At 37.6% G+C, this 7,500-nt stretch overlaps 1 protein-coding gene across 3 annotated transcripts in view; it reads left to right on the forward strand.

The window, feature by feature from the left end:
* The first annotated feature begins 6,120 nt into the window (after positions 1-6,120).
* Positions 6,121-7,500, forward strand: part of LOC126581318 (lachesin-like) — a 20,626-nt gene continuing 19,246 nt past the window's right edge. The window contains exon 1 of one of the 3 annotated variants that reach the window (XM_050244887.1): positions 6,121-6,246. The gene's annotated coding sequence lies outside the window, so the exon portion shown is untranslated. Of the gene's footprint in view, positions 6,252-7,500 lie in introns of all 3 variants that reach the window. The other 2 variants (XM_050244886.1, XM_050244888.1) reach the window with 2 other exon arrangements.

Genomic DNA, 7,500 nt, shown 5'->3' on the forward strand with positions numbered 1-7,500 from the left:
TCACTTATCCATGTCTCAGTGAAAATAGTGAAAAACGTGTTAACAGTAAAAGTAATTGTATAATTTGTAGTTTTGTAGTTTTGTCCAAAAATAACACAGAATACGAGGACAATATTTGAGATGATGTACAACACATTCATTCTAATTGCTTATGCAATCATCGTGCAGTTTATGCATGAGCTGTTGCAGTTTAGAGATGAAATGTCGAAGTTAGTTTACTAATGATATGCTTACAACTAGCGATCACACTACCGAGATTTGTTGCTGCTAGCTAGTGAGGAGTGAGAGGGAAAGTTAGTTAGGATCCTTTTTGCTAATTGTACCCGCATGCAGAGAATATACCGACATTATCGAGAATCACTGGGATGTGCGTATTGACATATCAACTTCCAGTCGCTAGTGTTGGTTTGGATTTGCTGGTAACGACATTTTGCAAACCCATGCACACTGTTATTTATGCATCTACTCAAGGAGCCAGAAGCATCTTTCCAACCAAACGTAAATAAATCAAAATGCAAATGAGAATGAATTTAAACCCTTCCCTCTCATGCATTTTGATACGCAGATTTACATTGCAAGATGAGAGAAATCAAATAATTAGTTTCCATGTAGATTTCGATCATTCCCACATTCGTATGCCTTATATTCGTGTACTTCTTCATGCTCGTAGCTCCTCTTTAACTGTAGACTGTCCTTTAGTCTTGTATGAATACCCTATTTCACTGAAGATAATTCTCATTTAGACACCATTTAAGATGTATGCGCTTGTTGACGATGATGTTTAGAGTAAAGTTATTGCTAGGTGCAGTAGTAAGTTCGAAATGACATAGAATAAATAGTCGTGCTGAGAATCTAGCTAGCTAAACTGACCCTTTGGGCTTCAAAAGTCACGCATATAGTGGATGGAAGTTATCATCCCCTCTTGACAGCAATGAAGGATTACGATGTAAGGGATACTGCTCCTGAGCATCCCCTATGTTGGGCAACAATTTGGTATCAGTGTGCTGGTTGTCCTGGTGATCCAAAGTTGTTGAAAATCTTGTTCTGTCTCGACATAACAACAGATTCAGTTTGTTAAGCCATGATACTGAACAAATGACTATAACTCTATGGACGGAATAGTGTGCATCTGTTTGCATAAAAGGTGACAAACAAATGGTCAATGGCGGTACCTTAGTTAACTTCTAACCCCGTACAAAAGGCATTTCATTTACATTGTAGAGAGTAGGATTAGAAGGACAAAGACATGTTCCTCGCGTTGGTAACTAATCAACGATATAAGGTAGTTTGCAGTGTCTTTAGTTCGGTGATGGTATGTTATTTGGTTGGTTGGTTTTTGGTATCAACCATAAACGACGGTCAACCTTAAACTATACTCTTCACTGTTAATATGAATAAACCAAACATATATAGTTACACTCGATGTAAAATTGATCTAACTCTTTAACTGCATTTGATATTTCATCTGTATCGTCTGTATTAATTTATATACTGATGTTTAAAGTGCAAGGATGAATATGGATCAAACAAATGTGTTGAAAATTTAAAAAATGTAATAGACTAAATTTTCGATTATGTAATGGTGCACGAGGATGTTGCAGTAAAGAATGGCAAAAATAGATAAAATGTAAAATATTTTCAACACTGTTTTATAACGTATCATTCTAATACTGTTGAAATGAACATTGAATAGACATATAATATGCAATGGCTAATGTAATATGCTCGTCATTCATATTTCTATGATTTTAACGGTGGTTCTTGCACTCATCATCGGCTGTTGATGGAATTGATGTCAATCAACGGCAATCGTTTTCCGCTTTCTACGCTTTCTAGATGGCATTTTCTTCTGTAACTAGCGGAAGGTTGACGGAGGGTATTCGATTCCAGTCCTTTGTTAAAGCTAAGCAAACGTAAAGTCCAAAAAAATCTAAATACCGTATAACGTGATGCAAGGCAATAAAAATCATTCCCATTCTACTAGCTTCAGAAAAAATGACAGGCAAAAAAGAAAGCCATTCTCTTCGCAAAATATTCCATAAAAAATACATCGTTTGCTAGACTTTGTAACTTTGTTTTGCTCAGAACACCTCTGCAAGGGCTATTTAGAAAGGTAAAGTGCTTGTATTGCTTGGTTTTCCTATAATTGATCATTAGGCGAAGTTTTCCAGAACGCATTTCGCGGCTGCTAGCCTAGTGTCAAGCTGATGTTATTTTGAACGTACTCTCGGCTAATGTTTTTTTTAATATAGAATTTCAGCAATTTTATTTTTGAATCTGGTGAATGAGGCCAAAAAAATGGAAAATTGACCTCGTTCGAGTCTTTGAGTCGTTTTATACGAGGTGAAAACATTAATAAATGAACTTCAAGGGTCAAGAAGAGTGCGTCTAGCTTTACCATTTGTTTCTAAAACTTATTTTGAAGAATCCAGCGTTCAATGTGTAAGTAATTAGAACGGTTTCTACGAATGTAATCAAATTGGTAATTACTTATTTTCGTTTTGTTATGTACTGGTGTTTGTGATAATATCGGTTCATTGCTTGGAGCGCCTTGAGTCTTTTTAGCAATTCCTTGCTATTACTTTTGATCGACAGTCACAAAGATTTCGGCTAGTAACTTATGCAAATCTTTAGGGTGTATTTTTGATTGAACTTTGCTAAACACTTGTGTTTTTTTTTTCCATTCAGTCGGGGGGAGCCCGTATCGTATTCAGCATAATACGGCCCCGCTTCCCTCACTCTCAGCCCCTGGGAGCTTTACAATTGTTTTGCCGTAGAAACACTTGTGTTCCGTAAAAACACAAAAACGTAAAAATGCAAAATCAGATCATTCTATCGGATTTTACGAGTGTAATCTTGGAAGCGAATATGTTTAACTACGCCTGCTGCAAACGATACGTACGGGGATTGATTTCGTGTTCATCATAGAAATTAAAGGATTTTATGAAGAAATTATTCACATATGCTTGCACAGGATGGAGTGCTGGAGATTGTATCAATGCACTGTCAATTGGAATTGTTGTTTAGAGTGGATGGCTACTAGTGCTCAATCAATCAATCAGCGCTTATCAAATCTCAGTATCGCGTTTAACCGGTATCGGCTACAAACTAGGAAACTAAGGAGAGAATCGTGTAGATATTTTGTGAGTGGACGGCTTGTGATCTCTGGACGGTCATGTGTATACGAACTAATTTGCCATGGAACATTCTACTCTATGAAAGAAATAACATTAATCAATGCTACCGCCTGGTCTATCGGACAGGAAAGAATTGAGCCACGCGAATTGGAATTGATTATCCCCATGAGTCATCGCTACACAATGGCGACGGAAAATGGTCTATTATGCAACGCCCCTGATGGAGCTTACCATCGTTTGGTTCTTCAAAGAGATGAGAGCTTGGTATTCAGAAATAGATTGGGCGTGGGAAATTGTGATATTCCTTCCTTCTTGTCGCGGTTGGCGTTTGTACAAGAAGCCCAATAGAGAAATTGATGGCTACATTAGCATTTGCTTCATGTTTGCCTGCTAAACAAGACTAGAATATAATTCCGTGAAGTAAGTTCAGACGATGAAAAGTCATCGAGTGTGTTAAAGGATGCCTATCTTACTGTTGCAGTTTCCGTTGTTGGCAGCATGTTTTCTTCCACGACGTCGCGTTATGTCTTTGCTCCGCATGATAAACTCTGCACCAGATCCCCGTAGCATTGTTAGTGAGGCGACAAAATCATTCGTTGCCTAACTAGGTTCTCGGTTGGAATAACAAAATGTTTCCGTGCCTCATCCTTTCCAAGAGCAAAGCAACACTATTAGCGTGCACCTTGAACAACCATACAAACCGTGATCAGCTTCTCGGTAATCTATGAAGTGTAGCAGAACCATTGGTGGCTCCTTGCGGTATCGCTTTTCGTTACGAAAGGTATCAGAGCGTTGCGTCGAAAATTCTCATCCACGCAACGCTTGTGGGTTCCTAGAACCTGATTTGACATCAAACTTACGACGTGATGTAATAATGTTAACATGAGCCGTAATGTAGAATAAATATTCATCCCTTCTTTTTTCCGCTCCCCGCTACCAGCGTGGAAGGAAGAAATTCATTTATATTTATCACACAATGTCCCCATCGCCCTAATGCGTCTGAGAAATTGAGCGATAAATTCATAAATTTTGAATCAACAATAATGGTAACAAGCTTTTTCACGACGATTATCCATTTAGTTCCTGCGATTGAAAAATGCCCAAGGTGGAAAGAGAATATCAATGCTAGTTACTTGGCTTGTTTAAAGGAAATCTTAGACATTTCTTTATTAACTCATTTGTTAATAATTTTTGTTGTACTGGCTTTAACAATAATTATAATAGGTTTATTCGTAGGCTCAATATAATAGGTTGATAGTAGCTTGATTTTTGAAATTTGATACATTAGCAATGCAAAGAAAAAACTGAAATTCCTCCAATGTTTGAACTGCAACTTTGTCCTCCTGTTTGGGAGTAATTGTTTGAGTAATTGTCAATTGCTAAAGGTAAAACCAGTGTGGAACGAAGTCGGTATTCTTCTAGGCTTTCATGGTTGTCATTGAGTATTTAACACTGATTCCGACCGGGTGATAACAATCAAGCTTACACTTAGTTTTATATCAGCTAACGGTTCTGACGAACAAAAGCAACGAAAGTGATGCTCGAAAGAAAGGACCAACGTCCTGTCCGCATGTTCATGCGCTGACGATTCGAATGGCATGCACAAGCAGTGAAATCGTTAGAGTAAGTCGGCAAATTGTTGAGGGTTTCAAAGGCATGCCAGAAAACGAAAGAAGTACGAATATGTAGCGACGGTTGTTGGAGTGGAGTGGAAATGACAATAAACAAACATAAAAGAAACACATAGCGGACAGAACACGTTGAACACGAAATAAAAGCGTATCACAAGTCCTTTGGTTGGCGGCACGATCGGCCCTCCGGATAACCGACGGTGTTGAAATGAAATAATAGAAAACAATAACAATAACAAGTGTAAAAACACTTGGACACAACTGCAGTAATGAGATTTTACAGTTATACGGCTCATTAAAGGGGTATTAACACTGGTATATCGACTAGAAGGAGGTACTCAACATGAATCTGCCTAAGGCATGTGTGAGAATCCATTCTCTTCATATCATTTGTAACGAAAGATATGGTTTCTCTGCGTATTCTATGCAGATGATATCTCTGTTTTCTCGCCAAGAAAGTGCTGTTGATTATTTTACGCAGGTCATGTCAGCAATTTTGCGAAGTGCGTCGCGAACTTATTAAAACAAGATTTGGGCGAATTAAATACATTCGTTTGATGTTGCGTCGATGTTTTGTGATTAACGATCTCAAAATTATTCCTAGTAACCGCTTATCAGAGAGGAACGAAAGGATTGCTGATCTAACGTTTCTGGGTTCTTAATGCTATTTGTGAAAATTAAAATACTAATTTTAACATATGCTTAGATTTTTGTATTACTTTTTAGTTTATAAGTCATACATGGCGCTTTACGATTAATTCGTTCGAATCGATCTATTTAAAGTACTAAGCTAATAGGTTGCAACAGCAGTATTTGTGTAAATACATTTATGTAACATTATTTAAATACCAAGCCTGTTTTAAACTTTAGTTTTAACAACTAAATTTCAGTTACTGAATAAATAGTTTTTCGATTGATTTGTGCATTTCGAACATTCTGTCTTTTTCCCTGAGAACAAACATGTGATTCGTTTGCAGTTGTCACGAACATGTTTACCTTTGAAACTAAAATGAGTATCCATGAGCTAACATACGCTAGAGGAAGTGCTATTGAAAAGTGCAACGTTCATGGCAGATGCCTTCCTGAACTGACTTGAGATATATTTGAGCAATTTTATAAATGTTTGGTCGCTCTGTAACGATAAGAACACGGTAAGCATTAATTCCTACAGCTGAAAAACCGTTACATTTGATTTCTTCTAGTTCCTCATTTGGAACACTACAGCACATGCGCACCAATGGTTAGTGTACGAAGAAATCTCGCAGAGAAATTCAAACCGTGAGTGCCGTCGAACACGCGACATTGCATTTCATCCGTTGGTTTCTAACGAAAACAGCCCAGTCGTTCGGTGATGGTTGTGTCGATTGGTACCATTAGTTGAGCATTTGTTTGGGGTGAAAACTATGACAAAACCTAAATGCACTGCGCCCTGATTCGCCGGTTGTTGAAATAGAGGGAATTCCAGGACGTTCCCGTGTGTGCGGTTTGTTTACGTGAACTATTTATGCTTTGTGGTAGTCACCACTCGGTGACGTTTAGTGCTGTATAAAGGAAGAAAAATCATCATTAAAGTTTGTGACTGTTTTGCCATGGTTTAGTCACGAATACGAGAAATTACCCGCGCGGCGATTTTTGACTGTGTTTTTGTGATTCTAGCAACAGTGGGAAAACCCCTTCTTGGATATAATTTAACTCATTCGGTTGTGGCAAGTGGGATCATTTGCTTTGTACGACATTCGGCCTTTCTCACAACATCAATGAACCAAGCAGACAGTCGGAGTGTTTGTGTGGAAATATTAAATTACCAGCGTAAACTAGTGTTTCCTTCGGTTGGGGAGGCGAAATCGATTATTGCAATGTATTTGCTTTCAGAAAAGTGTCGCCAAGTTCTGTACTCAAAAAATGAAATGAATCTAATACGATTTCTAAGCCACATGGTGCACGAACTGAAAATTGGAAAGGAATATCAATTCACTCACGTGTTACCAATTTTCTAGTGTTTTGGCATTATCAGATACCCCCACCGGAGGATCTTCTGTACGCACGCACGTACAGAACACATCACATTCTCGATAAAAAAGTTTACCTCCGTTGCTGAAATTGTAGCTAATTTCAATTCTCTTTCCATAGTGGAACGGTACAAGAATGGGATGTAAATAATTTATTGGGACTGGTGCCACAGAGTCTGATTGTCGAAGACGAAAATGGAAGAGGAAGTGATACACATAAACCTATAAATTGATCTATTGCAATGACCTGATGAGTTTCTTCTACAAATTATGTTACGGATTGAAATTTATTTGGAGCGACGAGCTCATATCGAGAATTTTGAGGTTTTGTTATACTTTCTTTCACTACAAAGAAATATTATTCTTGAAAACACTCAACAATAATAGTTTAATTTACCAATTTAAAATTTTCGCTAAATGAACTACGCATTATGACTGCAAAAAATAGCATTAAACTAGCTTGTTATCATTTAGTAAGTGCAAATAAAGGATAGTAAGTTTTAATCCATCTAGAAGATAGCATGAAACCTACCGCAAAATGCAATTTGTTTGCACTTGTTAAATTGGAAATTATTTGGGCACGATTGAAATATTCAAAAAGTGCGGCAGTTATGAATAAGTTCGGAGGTTATTGGCCAGGTGTTTGTATCATACAGTAGGGCGATGCAACATTTGATGCAGTAGATGTTTCAATTGCAGCTAGTTACCGTAGCACTTTCTCAT

This window comes from Anopheles aquasalis, chromosome 2 (assembly GCF_943734665.1).
Source record: "Anopheles aquasalis chromosome 2, idAnoAquaMG_Q_19, whole genome shotgun sequence".
NCBI classification, from domain to species: domain Eukaryota; kingdom Metazoa; phylum Arthropoda; class Insecta; order Diptera; family Culicidae; genus Anopheles; species Anopheles aquasalis.